We start from the raw sequence: 16,962 nt of genomic DNA on the forward strand, positions 1-16,962 counted from the left end.
CTACATGCCTCCGTCGAAGGAGGCATGTAGTCTAGACACACCCCATGTCAGGAATCTTTTCTTTTTCTGAAGGTATGTCTTGTGGGTGCTCTGTTCCCTCCTGTGTAGAAGGACCATTTGCATTTGTTGTGAGCAAGTCAACTCTAGATCAGAGAACCATCCAGAAGCCATGCCTTCAGGTGTAGCGAGTGGAGGTTCGGTAGGCCACCATGGGAGCCTGGATGAAGTAGGAGATTCCTGACGCATGGTAAGAGGATTGGTGGGGCACGAGACATCCCCACTAGGAAGGGAAAGGCCATGCTTGTGCTATAAGTATAAGATGGGCCCTGTCCCTCCTTATCTTGTGAACTACTCCATTGTGGCGAGGCCATGCTTGTACTATAAGTATAAGATGGGCCCTGTTCCTCCTTATCTTGTGAACTACTCCATTCAATAGGGATATAGGAGGAAACGCGTAGAATAGGTGAGACGTCCATGCAATGAGGAAGGCATCTCCCATTGATCCCTTGCCTATGCCCACCCTGGAACACAATAGGAGGCATTGCTTGTTGGACTGCATGGCAAACAATTCTATGGCTGGGTAGCAGATGGACACTGGGTTTATACACCTGACCCAGCCAGCTGTGTAAACCTCTCATGGGGTATGTCTACACTACCCCGCTAGTTCGAACTAGCGGGGTAATGTAGGAATACTGCACTTGCAAATGAAACCCGGGATTTGAATTTCCCGGACTTCATTTGCATAAGCGGGGAACCGCCATTTTTAAAACCCCGCTGGTTCGAACCCCGTGCAGCGCGGCTACACGGGGCACAAACTAGGTAGTTCAAACTAGGCTTCCTAGTTCGAACTACCGTTACTCCTCATTCCACGAGGAGTAACGGTAGTTCGAACTAGGAAGCCTAGTTTGAACTACCTAGTTCGTGCCCCGTGTAGCCGTGCTGCACGGGGTTCGAACCAGCGGGGTTTTAAAAATGGCGGCTCCCCGCTTATGCAAATGAAGCCTGGGAAATTCAAATCCCGGGCTTCATTTGCAAGTGCGGTATGCCTACATTACCCTCCTAGTTCGAACTAGGAGGGTAGTGTAGACATACCCATGTATAGATGTGCATTGCTGGCTACAAAGTTGCACGCTGCCATGTTCCTTAGCAGCCAAAGGCATTCGAGCGCTGCTGTGCGGGGGGCTGGATCATAATTTATGTACCAAGGCCACAATTTTTTGAAAGCCGTCTGTAGGTAGGGATGCAGTGGCCGTTGTCAAATTGAAGCATGCTCCTATAAACTGTATCTTTTGTGTAGGAGAGAGCGTCGATTTGGTTTCATTCACCTGAAGGCTGAGGTGTCAGAATAGGTGTCTTCTGACCAACAAAGAATGGCAGGAATTGTTGTGTGAGGGTGACTTGAGGAGGCAATCATCTAGGTAAGGAAATATGATAACTTTTTGTTTCCTCAGGTACACTGTGACAGCTGCCAGCACCTTTGAGAAGACCCTTGGGGCTGTAGAGAGTCTGAATGGAAACTCTTTGTATTGGTAGTGTTGAGAATCTACAAGAAAACAAAGAAAATGCCTGTGAGCAGGGTGGATGGCAATGTGAAAGTATGCATCTTGCAAGTCGAGGGACGAAAACCAATCATCCTGTTCCAACACCGGTAATATGGTAGCAAGCGTTACCATCCTGAATTTTTGTTTCTGAACAAATTTGAGGGCTCAAAGATCTAGAATGGGCCTCCAACCCCCTGGCCTTTTCTTAGTCAAGAAGAAATGGAAGTAGAAACTGTGTGGGGACTAGTTCTATTACCCCTATGTGTAAGAGGTGCTCTACTTGCTTAAGAAGGATCTTGTGAGGGTGGAAAGAGGGGTGGAGAGGGAGTACGGATGCAAATGGTAGCCTTTTCCATTTGATCTGCAGGACCCATCTATCAGAGGTTATATATTGCCAGTTGTTGAAGAAGGACAACAATCTGTGATGGAAGAGCTTTGCTTGCATCGGTGGTGTTGGAATAGGTGAGAGGCTTTCCAGACCCTCGACCTGATCATCAGATTTGCTTGTTGGACTGCTGCGACTGTTGGGAATTGGTAGAGGAAGGGTAGCAACATTGGTTTCTGCCTCTGTCTCTGTTCTGTTGCTGCTGGTCTTGTCTATTGTAGTGTTGTGCATATGGAGGGTATCGAGGTCTTGGGTAGGGCTGATACCTATATCGCCTTCTTCTAGGTGGTTGGCTGTGGATCTCCAAAGACCGAAGCATCACTATGGAATCTTTAATGGAGTGGAGAATGTTGTTGGTATTAGCTGCAAACAACTTCTGACCATTGAAAGGCAGATCTTCTACTGTAGATTGAATCTCACTGGGGAATGGAGTGGAGCTAAACCATGATGCCCTTCTCATTACTACCGCTGTTGCTGTAGAATGTGCAGCCATGTCAGCAGCATCTAGGGCAGCTTGTAATGCTGCTCTTGATATAATATAATCCTCAGATATCAGTGCTTTGTAGTGTTGCCACTTAGTCTCGGGAATATCTGCAACAAAGTTGTTCAGTTTGGTGTAATTTCTGTAATTGTATTTGGTCAATAAAGCTGCGTAATTCGAATGTGAAATTGTAAAGTAGAAGATGTATGTATCTTGTGCCCGAATGCGTCAAGTCGTTTGCTATTGTGGTCCGATGGAGTAGACGGTGTTGTTGCTGCTTGGATTTTTATTGTGCAGCTTCCACCATGAGGGAATTAGGTGCTGGGTGAGAAAAAAAAATTCAGAACCCTTGGATGGGACATAATATTTCTTATTAGTTCTCTTAGCCATAGAAGAGATTGATGCTGGAGTTTACCATACCGTCTTTGCTGGTTCCATTATTGCTGGATTAATTGGCAATGCTATTTTTGACAGTGTTACTGAGTGCAGTATGTCTGTTAACTCATGCTGATTTTCCACAACCTCTTGAAGAGGAATGTTTAATTCAGCAGTTACACATTTAAAAAGGTCCTGGAAATGTGAAGCATCATCTGAAGTCATTGAAGCTGGGGCCAGAGACCCTCTCTCCACTGGAGTGGGATCATTTTGCATTTGATGCTGCCTCCTGTGTGAGTGGGTCCCCTTCTTGCATTTGTTTTGAAGGGGAATATTTCACTTTGTGTAATTTCCGGCCATGCTGGTGTTTCTGATAATATTGCCATTTGTCCCAATATTGCTAGTAGGGGTAAGGCTCAGGTGGAGGTATCCAGGGATTGCCATAATGTGAAGGCATATTCCCAGATCTGGAAGAGTAAATACTCTGAGCTATGTAAGGAGAATTGTCTAGTGAAGAACCCCTAGAGAAGTCATCGTCAGATTCTGATGAAAATCTTTCCTGAGAGAGTGATCTCTGCGATGTTAACATAGTGGGAGAGCGCTCAGGTTGTAAAAATGGTGAGTTAAAAGTAGAGGAGAATAATAAGTTTCTGTGTTGGGTGTAATGCCCAACCGGTGTTGCCGGTGCCGTAGTGGGAGGCATGGAGGCTATCTGAGGTGGTGAATCATGCCTCGGTGCCGAGGGCAGTTGTGCCATATCAGGTGCCTCTGTGGTGGCAGCTGAGGCTCCTGTTAACATGATCAGCACCGCGCTCTCGTGCTTCTTCAGCAAGATCGTATTAGTGCTTGATGGCGCTGCAGCTAACGAGGCAGGCAACTTAAAGCCTTTCACCTCTGAACACAATTTTTGCAGCTCATTTTTGGTGAAAACATAGAGATTATGATGAAATGACCATCCATTGGTCAGCAATTAGCTCTTCCAAAACCTGAAGACATGGCTGCTACGCTTCAGTGTTATTAGGCCACTTCACCTGTATGTGATGTGAGTACATCCATATCAGAAGAAGGGGAAGGTAAGGAAGCCTTTCCTATCAAGCTTCAGAGAGAGGTGAGAATATAGGAATGGAGCAGACTGCTGGCCCTAGTCAGAAAGCTGTGATCTTCATGGATGTCCTTCTGGCAGGGGTTCTCTTTGGATAGGAAAGTGCATGGTAGATTTAAGATTTACTGACTCAAAAGCCCTATTGTGAAAATAAATCAAGCACCTGGAATGCCAAAGCTGCTCAACATTCTCTTCTGCAAGAATACGAATGCAGAGAGAATTGGGGCCTTTGCTATCTGGCTTATATCTCCCAAAGACTTGAAGCTTCAAAGGCCTTTTAAGACTACACTTGAAAGAGAATCCTCTGAACTGTCATTCATGCTTAAATTCGACACTTTACACCTAAGTTTGAATAAAGATGCTAATTATCTTACCCATTACAAAGATAGCTTCCCCAATTATCACCTCTAATATCATTAGCTCACAGACATTTACCTCCCGCTCCCCATCCCCCTTCTGTTCTGAAATTTGATTTGTCCTTTTCATATGTGTTCATTTTTTAATTGTATCCCTTGGTATATATGGTTGTGACAATTTTCTTCCACTATTTGATCTGAGGAAGTGGGTCTGGCCCACGAAAGCTCATCGCCTAACAAACCATCTTTGTTAGTCTTTAAAGTGCTATATAGTCCTGTTTTTTGTTTCAGTTTAAAGAGAACATTGACAGAGTACAGTTCATTTCCCTGTATTGCAATAACCTTCTCTGTAATTGTGGAGGAAACATTCTCCAAAGCAGAGAAGCAAAGCTGAATGTTTAACACCTGGGACTCTGCAAGAAGCTGTGTGACACTGAACATTTCCTCCCATTCCTCATCTTTACCTTTTACTCTCAGCCTCTGGAAGCCAGGTTTGCTCATGTGTGTGGTATAAGAAATTGTCTGTTGTAACAGCTCAAAGCAAGAAATCTGACAGTGAACTGGTTGCATAGTCAGCTCTGAAGGCATGCTATGCATTTCCTAAGTCTCCCAACCTTATGTCATAGTCACAGGAATCCCAGGCTAGTATTGCTAACTTTTCACTTTTTCAATCCTCCATCCCTTTTTAGCTGTCAGCTTAAAAGATCTTTTTGTTCCCTTGTCTCATTATGTGTCTATCTCATTTTCAGTCATTGGCCTGAGTTGATTCATCTGTAATTTCTGTAATACATCACTGCCATATGCTGTCTTGCATTATTTAAATCACACATGTTTCAAGTTTATAGGAAAGATTTTATAGTGGCCATTCTTACAGTATTTCATCAGACATCATTCCTATCAATGGGAGTTTTATCTGTGTAAGGACTACAAGATCTGACCAGAAGGAGAGATTATACTATTTACAACCCATTGCTTCTAAAGTAAAATCAGCTGAGGAGGAAGAAATTTCTGTGCTTTTCTGACTCACAGCTTCGCTTTAATTTCTTGGAATTAAAAATCCATTCTAGAAGCTGGACTGATAGTCAGTGTGCGTGTGTGTGTGTGTGGGGGGGGGGGGTGAAGAAGGTGAGCCAGCACAGGTGAAGTTAGCTGGGAGATTCAGAGAGCTAAGATATGATTTGCTGGCCCAAAATGCCTAATGTGTCCAATAGATGGGCCCAAATCCTTCAGCAAGACATAGAATAAACGAAGAGGCCTTTACATTCAGAGGGCTAAGAAGGAATGGATGAGCAGATGGATGAAGACTGCCAGAGAAATAAGGATCTAAAAATTAAGAGCCTGGCAGGTACTGGTAACCTAATTATGCTCCCTTTGAAGCAGAGGATAAGCCAGAAGAACCCCCTGTGCTACCAATAAACCAAATAGGTTTAGCAAGTGCAGGACAGAACACAAAAAGGTGTTCACTGATGATAGGTCTAAATCTGCTTACTTTAGGCCTTTGAAGAGATGCTACCTAATTAAGTCGACCAATTACCCAAGTGAAAGGGTCCTTTTATTAGCTCTTTAAAGTGGGGGGTCCTGGAAAAACAGATAGTGCCTCTTAAATACATTCTCCCATCCATTAACTCTAATTGGTCCATTAAGATAAAATTAATTGTTGCGTGCCACTGAAAAGCCAATATTAAGGCAGCTTTACATTAAACCCCCATGAGTCCCATGAAAGCAGAATTCTTGCAGGGTAATTAAAAGGGTACTGTAAGCTATAAATAACTTTGTCGGCTTGAACAACAGCCCATAAACTATTGGATTAGATTTGTAACAATAACAAAAAAGCAATTGCATTTTTAATGCTATGATATATATACACTGTATCATTAAGCAGTCTAGGAAAGAAGATTCTGAAATGGCCTCAGAATTGTAATACTAAACTCTCACTTGATAAATCTCATATAAAAATCTCAGATAGATAGGATGTGTCTAAGAGAGAACACATGCCTAGGATACTCTGTGACGAGGATGGACCTGGTAACTTGAAATCTGTCCATGCACTGACTGGATTCTCACATCTCTCTTCCTTGCCTGCATTCGGAGCTAAGCTCCTTCTACAAGGTGTTGAGTGCCATTAAGTCTGCTTGATTCCATCCTCTGACCTATAATCACCATCCAACTTAAATTTGTTGCTATGCACAAAATGCCCAGTTGAAACTTGGTTTAACTCCTTTGAAATTGATGGAGGGTTGACTTTTCTCCCATATGATCATGAACAGATTAGTTCAAGGAAATTGATGCTTAGTGCCAAATGAAGGAATAGTCATAAATGTTGCTTTCAGGAAATTAAGAGTTCTACATTGTGGAATAAATGGCATGTGCATTCTTACATCTATGTTTAGCGATTTAACATGTGCAAGCCCCTTTATTTCCAGTTGAAACCAATTTGTATTTTTTTAAAAAGTAACATGTTTTACAATAAGAATTATTTATTTTTCTGACTTTCACACTACTTTTGTATAATTCAAATATATAAAAAATAACTTATGTATAGTATATATATTACAATTATACATTAATCTGCATGTAGCTGCAAAGTTGCTGTTAAAGCAAGGTTACGTATTAGTCTAGAAGACACACACAATAAACAGACATACACACAAGCTCTGAAATGCATGCACATCTGAATTTACTGATGAATTTCACACTGATCATGTAAACATTTCAAGTTGTTAGCAAATAATAGTTTAAACATATGACACACTAAAATGGAGAGAAAATGAAAATATGTATCAGAATATATTTCAGAACACAAGGAAGTATTCAAAAGTTTAAAACAAAAACAAGAGAAAAGGGTGAAGCTGAATGTGTGCACTTTAACTGGTCTGGCCCAATTATTAAATGTAAATATTTATAGGTTATTAGTTCTACGTCTACCACTGTATATTCAAATAAAAAGTTTTATGTGGGAATTATAAATTTATTGCTTTTTTCAACTCTGAGTGTGTTTTGAGTTTGGTTTTAGTTCTGCAGCAAACCACACTGAATTCCATTCATCAAAGCATTAATGTACTAAATACTTTTTTCCATTGTCCTTGCAGCCACACAAATAAACCCCAGGATTTACCCAGAAAAAATATGAATAGCTTTTTCCACCAATTTTCACCTATTTTTGTTGTTGTAAGAATAAACACTGATAAATTCCAGGGAAAAGTTAAAATAAATTAAAGGCCTTAAGTATGTGGTAGACACCCTTCAGCACTCTTCTTTTGCTTACAAAGTCACTCTCTGAAACTTGTAGAATTTTATAAGAAAAATTATATCAAATTAGAACTGGCTACAGTTTCTCAAATTGCTGTGGGGATGTACAGTGAGTGAGGGACAAGGGTTACCCACTAGTAAAAGTAACAAAGAACAAAGCTGTACTCACTAAGGGTATGTCTACACTACCCCGCTAGTTTGAGACGTACAGCTAGTTCGGATTAGAAGCCTAATCCGAACTAGCTAGTCCGTGCCGTGTGTAGCCGCGCGGCACGGAGTCCGAATTAGCCGGCATTTAAAAATGGCGCCGGCCGACTTCATGCAAATGAACGTAGGAGATGAACGTAGGAGATAGCTGTGTAGAGAGTCTCTGGGTTAAGCTAAAAGGGGTAAAAAACGAGGGTGATATCATGCTAGGAGTCTACTACAGGCCACCTAGCCAGGTGGAAGAGGTGGATGAGGCCTTTTTTAAACAATTAACAAAACTATCCAAAGCCCAAGATTTGGTGGTGATGGGGGACTTCAACTATCCAGACATATGTTGGGAAACTAACACAGCGAGGCACAGGCTATCCAATAAGTTTCTGGACTGCATTGGAGACAACTTTCTGTTTCAGAAGGTTGAAAAAGCTACCAGAGGAGAAGCTGTTCTGGATTTGGTTTTAACAAATAGGGAGGAACTAGTTGAGAACTTGAAAGTGGAAGACAGTATAGGGGACAGTGATCACGAAATAATAGAGTTCATGATCTTAAGGAAAGGTAGAAGGGAGACCACCACAATTGAGGTTATGGATTTCAGGAAGGCAGATTTTGATAAGCTCAGAGAACTTGTAGGTAAGGTCCCATGGGAAGCAAGACTGAAGGGAAAAACAACTGAGGAGAGTTGGAAGTATTTCAAAGGGACGTTGTTAAGGGCCCAAAAGCAAACAATTCCGCTGTGTAGGAAAGATAGAAAATATGGCAAAAGACCAGCTTGGCTTAACAAGGAGATCTTGCATGATCTCAAAATAAAAAAGGAGTCATATAAAAAATGGAAACTAGGACAACTAACAAAGGATGAATATAGGCAAGCAACACGGGAATGCAGGGGCAAGATTAGAAAGGCAAAGGCACAAAATGAGATCAAACTAGCTACAGGCATAAAGGGAAACAAGAAGACCTTTTATAAATACATTAAAAGCAAGAGGAAGACCAAGGACAGGGTAGGCCCACTGCTTAGCGAGGAGGGAGAAGCAGTAACAGGGAACTTGGAAATGGCGGAGATGCTCAATGACTTCTTTGTTTCGGTCTTCACCGAGAAGTCTGGAGGTGTGCCTAACGTAGTGAATACAAGCAGAGAGAGGGTAAGTTTAGAAGATAGGATACACAAAGAACAAGTTAAAAATCACTTAGGAAAGTTAGATGTCAGCAAGTCACCAGGTCCTGATGAAATGCATCCCAGGATACTCAAGGAGCTGATAGAGGAGGTATCTGAGCCTTTAGCTATGATCTTTGAAAAATCATGGCAGACAGGGGAGATTCCAGAAGACTGGAAAAGGGCAAATATTGTGCCCATCTATAAAAAGGGGAATAAGAACAACCCAGGAAATTATAGACCGGTCAGTTTAACGTCTGTCCCAGGGAAGATAATGGAGCAGGTAATTAAGGAAATCGTATGCAAACACTTGGAAAGTAATAAAGTGATAGGGAATAGCCAGCATGGGTTTGTGAAGAACAAGTCATGCCAAACTAATCTGATAGCTTTCTTTGAAAAGATAACGAGCCTTGTGGATAAGGGAGAAGCGGTGGATGTCATATACCTAGACTTTAGTAAGGCATTTGATACGGTCTCGCATGATATTCTTATTGATAAACTAGGCAAATATAACTTAGATAGGGCCACGATAAGGTGGGTGCATAATTGGCTGGATAACCATAGTCAGAGAGTTGTTGTTAACGGTTCTAAATCCTGCTGGAAAGGGATAACAAGTGGAGTTCCTCAAGGGTCTGTTTTGGGACCCGTACTATTCAATATCTTCATCAATGATGTAGATATTGGGATAGAGAGTACTCTTATTAAGTTTGCAGATGATACCAAACTGGGTGGGGTTGCAACTTCTTTGGAGGATAGGGACATAATTCAAAATGACCTTAGCAAGTTAGAGAAATGGTCAGAGGTAAACAGGATGAGGTTTAATAAGGAGAAATGCAGAGTGCTCCACTTAGGAAGGAACAATCAGTTCCATACATACAAGATGGGAAGCGACTGTCTAGGAAGGAGCATGGCGGAAAGGGATCTAGGGGTCATAGTGGACCACAAGTTGAATATGAGTCAACAGTGTGATGCTGTTGCAAAAAAAGCAAATATGATTCTAGGTTGTATCAACAGGTGTGTTGTAAGCAAAACTCGTGAAGTCATTCTGCCGCTCTATTCTGCACTAGTTAGGCCTCAGCTGGAGTACTGTGTCCAGTTCTGGGCGCCACATTTCAAGAAAGATGTGGAGAAATTGGAAAGGGTACAGAGAAGAGCGACAAGAATGATTAAAGGTTTAGAGAACATGACCTATGAAGCCAGGCTTCATGAACTGGGCTTGTTTAGTTTGGAAAAAAGAAGATTAAGGGGGGACATGATAGCGGTTTTCAAATATCTAAAAGGGTGTCACAAGGAGGAAGGCGAAAATTTGTTCCTCTTGGTTTCTGAGGACAGGACAAGGAGTAATGGGCTTAAAGTGCAGCAGGGGAGGTTTAGATTGGACATTAGGAAAAAATTCCTAACTGTCAGGGTGGTCAAATATTGGAATAAATTGCCAAGGGAGGTGGTGGAATCTCCCTCTCTGGAGATATTTAAGAACAGGTTAGATAGACATCTGTCAGGGATGGTGTAGACGGAGCTTGATCCTGCCTTGAGGGCGGGGGGCTGGACTCGATGACCTCTCGAGGTCCCTTCCAGTCCTATTATTCTATGATTCTATGATTCTATGAAATGAAGCCCGGAAAATTCAAATCCCGGGCTTCATTTGCAAGTGCGGATGACTACATTACCCCCGCTAGTTCGAACTAGCTGGGTAGTGTAGACATACCCTAAGGAATCACCTTACATAAACCCAATGTGCTTTCTCATAAATTGTGCATTTCTAGAGAAGCTCAAGATGCTCTCAGATGGACTAAGGAACACTTATGGGCTGAAGTGAAGACCTAAGTGGTGTGTGGGATCCATGTGCTGGCTCTCTGGATTGGGCTGGATTTTACAACTTTAAAAATAAGTAATGCATTTGCAGAGCGGGGGATCTTCAGGGGGCAATCATGTTTTTTCTGACTGCAATTCAGAATAACCATCAAACAGGTTTGACTGCACTTCAGTGGCAGTGTGATGGAGATTACAGACCCCACACCCATGTTCCCTCTAATATTTTCCACGCGTGTGAGGATTTTTTCCATACATGTACAGAATAATTTTTTTCTATGCATCAAAGCATGTATGAATGTACATCCCCAGTACAAATAAAAAACCTTAGGGCTGTGTCTAGACTGGCCAGTTTTTCCGGAAAATCAGCTGCTTTTCCGGAAAAACTTGCCAGCTGTCTACACTGGCCGCTTGAATTTCCGCAAAAGCACTGACTTCCTACTGTAAGAAATCAGTGCTTTTTCCGGAAATACTTTGTTGCTCCCATTCGGGCAAAAGTCCTTTTTCGCAAAAGCTTTGCACAAAAGGGCCAGTGTAGGCAGCTCAGCCTTGTTTTCCGAAAAAAAGCCCCGATCGCGAAAATGGCGATCGGGGCTTTTTTGCAGAAAAGCGCGTCTAGATTGGCACGGACACTTTTCCACAAAAAGTGCTTTTGCGGAAAAGCGTCCGTGCCAATCTAGACACTCTTTTCCGAAAATGCTTTTAACAGAAAATTTTTCCTTTAAAAGCATTTCCGGAAAATCATGCCAGTCTAGACGTAGCCTAGGTGTGTGTGCTCTGATAATCAGCTGGGTGGCCTTTGAATCTCTTCTGAGTGGCCACACAGGTGCACGGCTTACAGGGAACACTGTTCCACACTAAGGTTAACAGAGTAGAACAGTACTGGGCCAACAATGCCTTGCCCCTCAGTAGCTGAAACATTTGCTTCCATTGGAAGACTTGCTTAAAAAGGGGCTTCAGCAGTTAGCTGGAGGGGTTGAAGAAGGCCTGGCTGCAAGAGAACAAACAGTTGTTGCTGTAGTATAGTCATCTACAAGAGAAGGACTAGGGCTGTGAATAAGACTCAGCCAGGAGGGGCAGAGGCTGACCCTGCTCCTTTCCCCCCTTCTCCCTGACTGGGGTGAACAAATGGACTCTGAAAGTGAGTTGGGAATTCCTTGTGGCTGCAAAGAGAAAGCTGAAGGGAAAACACAGGAAAGGGAAGAAGTTGCCCAGGGGAGCCTGATCTGGAATAGCAGCCAGAAGGAACTGAGCCACTTCTCACCTCTCTCCCCTTGAACACTGGGCCAGGATCTGGTAGCGAGGGAGATCCTGGATCCCTCTACCCTTCCCTTTGTCCCTTGCCTGCCTGAGAGATTCCAGGGGACTCTGGGGATGGAGGGGATGTGTGTCAATGTATTTGCACTGGAACCTTGCACTGCCTGGAACAACTCTCCCAGATTCAGAGAGACTGTTTAACTGTGGCTTGAGCCTTAGATCTGCTGGCCTCCGCTACAACATGCTGGTGAATACAGGCGACCCCGTGGAAAGGTGAGTGAGGTTGTGGATCAGCAGCACTGTCAACAGCAGCAGCAGACCCAATTGCTCCAGCAGCTAGCCACCCAGCAACAGCAGCAAGTCTGGCAGCAACAACAATTTACCAGGGAATTAACAAAGAGATTAACAGCAACAGCTGGCCATGCTCTTTCATCCCCCAAATCCACCAGGGAGTCCAGCAGTAGGCCACACCAACCCAAGCCCATCCCTGAGTCTTCCACTGAAGCTGACAAAAATGGATGACCTGGAGGTTTTCCTAGTAATAGCTGCCATGGGCACCATCTATCTGCAGTGCCTCAATGTCTATAAGGGGGGACATGATAGCGGCTTTCAAATATCTAAAAGGGTGTCACAAGGAGGAAGGAGAAAATTTGTTCCTCTTGGTTTCTGAGGACAGGACAAGGAGTAATGGGCTTAAAGTACAGCAGGGGAGGTTTAGATTGGACATTAGGAAAAAATTCCTAACTGTCAGGGTGGTCAAATATTGGAATAAATTGCCAAGGGAGGTGGTGGAATCTCCCTCTCTGGAGATATTTAAGAACAGGTTAGATAGACATCTGTCAGGGATGGTGTAGACGGAGCTTGATCCTGCCTTGAGGGCAGGGGGCTGGACTCGATGACCTCTCGAGGTCCCTTCCAGTCCTATGATTCTATGATTCTATGATTAATGAGGATCTGTGCCCTTACTCCATGAAGGAGTTGCAGTTGAGCGTGCAAGACCATGATGAGGATAGTTGCATAGGAGTAGTCCCAGGGCCTTCTTTAGGATTTATGGGGCCTTACGCAGTACTATTAAACTGGTTCCCCTGTTCCCCACGACAGCCAGGGGGGATGATTTTTTAAAGAGGTGATTTTATAATCTTCAGCAGACTTTAAACAAATTAAATGTTTTAAAGCAAATTTTAAACTATGGTCCTGTTGACTAACACAGTAAATTCAGCAAAAAAACAAACAAACAAAAAAACCCTCATAGTTTATACCTGGGGCTGGCAAAAGTCTGTTAAATGGGTTCATTACCACTTGAATGACTCTTTCACAGGTTCAGTGTTCTGCTAATAGGTTTGGCAGGCTTCTTCACATTTAAGTTAACTAGATCCTCTCCAGAGGAAGCAGAGCCACAGAAAGAGGATAGGAAGAGGCAGATGGGTGGACATTAGGACGCAGTAGTGCCCCAAATTTTCAGGTGCCCTACACAATTGCATTTTCTGTGTATGGGTAAGAACAGCCCTGGTTAGCCCCAAACCTTGTGTACTTGGTGATAATTGGGAGAGATTGGAGATCTTTTCCAGACCTGATGAGGTCTAAGCACGGGAAGCCTCTGAGAGAGGAACAGACAGTGATGCCAGAGGTTGGGAGACAACAGAACTGCAAGCCTTATGAGGTTAAGACAAGGAGAAAGACCTAGGAGAAGGAACATCAGCCTCCTCAGACAATGCCTTGATGGGCACATAAGAGACTTGCCCCAACAGAAACAAATGACAGAGGAAATTAAGTGAGCCAGCGGTGACTAAAATATTGTCAGGCAACATGAATGTCAGGCAATTTGACAGGCTGGTAGAGATATTTAATTAGATCTTGAAAAGTATAATGTGAGAGTTCACAGCCTTGGAACCTCCCCACAGGGACTTCTGCCTCTCCTGTCCACTGTCTGGGAAGTCCTATGCCTATAGAAGTCAATGGCAAAGTTCCATTAACCTTATTGATGCAGGATCAAGACTTCTGTCACTTACTTCCTGGATGACCTTGGGCATGACACATGAGCCCTTTGTACTTCAGTTCCCTACCTCAAAGGGATGTGTGTGAGGATAGTTATGCTACTGTGTATAAGGCACGCTGCTTGCAGACTCTATGGTGAAAATGAATGGGAACTAAAACACAAAATAGCTTTGGAAATCTCAGCCCTAGAAGGTATTTAATTTTTTTACCCAAACCTCAGAAAGATTTAAATAGAATTAGGCCAGATGTGAGAGCCAACATTTAGATTTTTCCGAACTCTTTACCATCTCTATAAAAATCCTATATTCCTTGGTTTCTACTTATTTTCTACTGGGCACTTTTTCATCTCTACAGCAGAGGCTGGGAGGCATCTGGCTTTTAGCTCAGAGAGTAGAGGCTCCTATACCCCACTTCAGAGGTTTTAAGTTCAAATCCACCTGGTGGTGGTTACACTTGGTTCTAGTACTCTTCGTGACCCATTTTTGGAGGGGGAGGGAAATGAATTCATCATTTTATTGTTTTTAATCCACTAAATGAGTTATGTGGTTTTGCCTGTCTCCCAATTAGTCTGATAGGAAAATAAGTACTTCCTGACAACAGTGGTCATCAAGACAGCACATGTGGGAGGCTGTCTCTTTTTAATGAAACCCACACACTTACATCCCAGGTCAATTTTAGAACATGTAAGAAGATCTACACACTAGAGAGAGCTGAAACAAATGCACTCTGCTTTTTATTTCTTCCCCTTTGCCATCTCAGTTCCCCCCCCTTACAATTATCCTTTTTACACATAAATTGCTTGAATATAAGTGGAGTGCTCAGACTCTCAAGAACCATAATATAAAAGTGTGTGTGTGGGTGTGTGTGTGTTTCACCCAAGATTTTGCACATGTCTAATTCATGGATACTCCCTCCAACCATCCAAAGTTGTGGCTTCCCTGAACAAAAGTCTGCTATTCTGTATTTGGCTTCTGCATTGACTTATCTGCTGTCACTTGCTGTTGTGCACAGCAGAAATGAACTATTTTCCTTTTAAGTCCAGACTGGAGATTCAAAGATAATTTAGCATAACTCTAGACCATAATATTGACTTCAGCTGGGTCAGGACATTTATCAGACATAAACTCCGATAGCATTCACTTTCAGTAAATCTGTAACAAAAGCAACCATGGCCTGGACCATGCAGGAGGGTGCTCAAGGCTGGAGTGGATAAAAAATAGGTTAAGCATTAGAGGCACTGGAATCAATGGCACTCTGCAACTAGAAGATCAGACCACCGTATGAGAAGCTCCCTGAACTTGCTCATAGTAAGTCTCAACTCCCTGCCTTACTCTCAAGGCAGTTGAGGCATCTGAAGAGACTGGGGCTTAGAAACCTCCCCCCACCCCACCATCCTGTCATGATGCTAATAACAGGCACTGAGTTAGCTGTGCCCCTTTTGGCTTTCTATCTGCTAGGTTAAGGTAACTATGGCTACATCTACACTGCACAGTTATTTCAGAATAAGCTATTCCAGAATAGTTATTCCAAAATAGCTTATTTCGAAATAGCACGTCTACACTGCAGAGAAGCCTCAAAATTAGTCTGAGGCAGGCTTCCCTAATGTAGATGTGCTATCTCGATTTAGAGCTCCAGGAGGAATAACTTAGAATGGCCCTGGTGAGGGGCTATTTTGAAATAGCAGCAGTGGAACGTCCACACAGCCTCTATTCTGAAATAACTATTTTGGAATAACAGTTATTTTTCATAGAATGAGGTTTACAGAAGTCAGAATAAGCCTCCTGTTATTTCAAAATTATTTCAAAATCATGCTATTGCCGTGTAGACACACCCTATGTAACCATGCAGCTGCATTCTCAGTGCTGTAGCCTACGGGTCCAATGGTCACTCTGGCATGTTCACCACCTTTTAGCATCCAGCCGTGTAAGCATTTGTGTGACCTATTGGCTCAGCCCTCTCCCGTGTGGTGGGAGACGTGGGTTCTAGACCTAAGTCTGTCATTTGTCTGCAGGGTGAATGGGGTATGTTTCTATGCCTCAGTTTCTCACTTTGTAAAGTTGGGATTATGACATTGATCTCCCTGTAAAGTGCTGATGATCTGTTGATGAAAGGTCCTCTATGAGAGCTGGAAATTATAGGTGCAATGTTCCTCATTTGTGATGGACAGAATCATAGCCTATGTCAGAGGTCGGCACCTTTTCAAACCAAAGAGCCATGCTACCTCAAAATTCAGAACAAGTGGTCAACAAAGAGCCATATAAGAATGTCCATTTGCATGACTGAAAATATACAACTTGATATTATTGATAATTGACATGATGAATAATAATAGCATAAATGAAACGTACTCACAGACTTTATTTAATCGGACTTCTGTAGCTGCAGCTTTTCTCACATTTCTTTGAAGTTTACATCATAACTGGTCAAATTCAGGTTCATACATGCATTCAAGCTACATGAGTAATTATGCTTTTTTTAAATTTTGAATTTTTCATTTTCATTTAAAAAGTTGCATGTATTTTGGTAATGACAAAAGAGCCATATTTGGCTCGAGAGCTGTAGGTTGCAGACCCATTGGCCTACATGGACAAAATGGCTATTCTACCTCATTTCGTCTTTCCTACTGTTACTGTATATAAATCTCTATGCACATTTTTTAAACTGGGTAGGATTTGGAGCTTAAGTTTATAAGGCAGGCATGCAAAATAAAGTTGAATTTTATCATAGACGTCAAAACGGAAAGGAAATCCTGATCTCCACACTTTCTTTTTACTCAGGGTCATATTCACATCTCCTGTTGATTTCTAAGGGTATGTCTATACCACAGTGTTATTTTGGAATAAATGACATTATTCCGAAATAACATAATCCACGTCTACACTACAAGCAGTTATTTCACCATAATGTCAAAACAATGTTGAGCTGGAGGACTTCTTACTCAGACACTTGTATCTTGCATTTTACAAGGAGTAAGGGAAGTCGGAGGAAGAGTACTCTTTTTCAGACTTCCTGCTGTGTAGAAAGCACCAAAAACCGAAATAAGCTATTTTGACTTAAG

At 42.6% G+C, this 16,962-nt stretch overlaps 1 protein-coding gene and 1 long non-coding RNA gene across 6 annotated transcripts in view; one reads left to right on the top strand and one right to left on the bottom strand.

The window, feature by feature from the left end:
- The window catches only part of LOC142830923 (uncharacterized), a 120,993-nt gene extending 118,234 nt beyond the window's left edge, over positions 1-2,759 (top strand). The window contains exons 2-4 of the long non-coding RNA XR_012906472.1: positions 1,452-1,648; positions 1,909-2,003; positions 2,212-2,759. This is a non-coding gene — a long non-coding RNA (uncharacterized LOC142830923). The remainder of the gene's footprint in view (positions 1-1,451; positions 1,649-1,908; positions 2,004-2,211) is intronic.
- FGD5 (FYVE, RhoGEF and PH domain containing 5) overlaps positions 1-16,962 on the bottom strand; it is a 189,523-nt gene that overhangs the window by 138,477 nt on the left and 34,084 nt on the right. The gene's annotated exons all lie outside the window — the stretch shown is intronic.

Source organism: Pelodiscus sinensis, chromosome 11, assembly GCF_049634645.1.
Source record: "Pelodiscus sinensis isolate JC-2024 chromosome 11, ASM4963464v1, whole genome shotgun sequence".
NCBI lineage: Eukaryota > Metazoa > Chordata > Testudines > Trionychidae > Pelodiscus > Pelodiscus sinensis.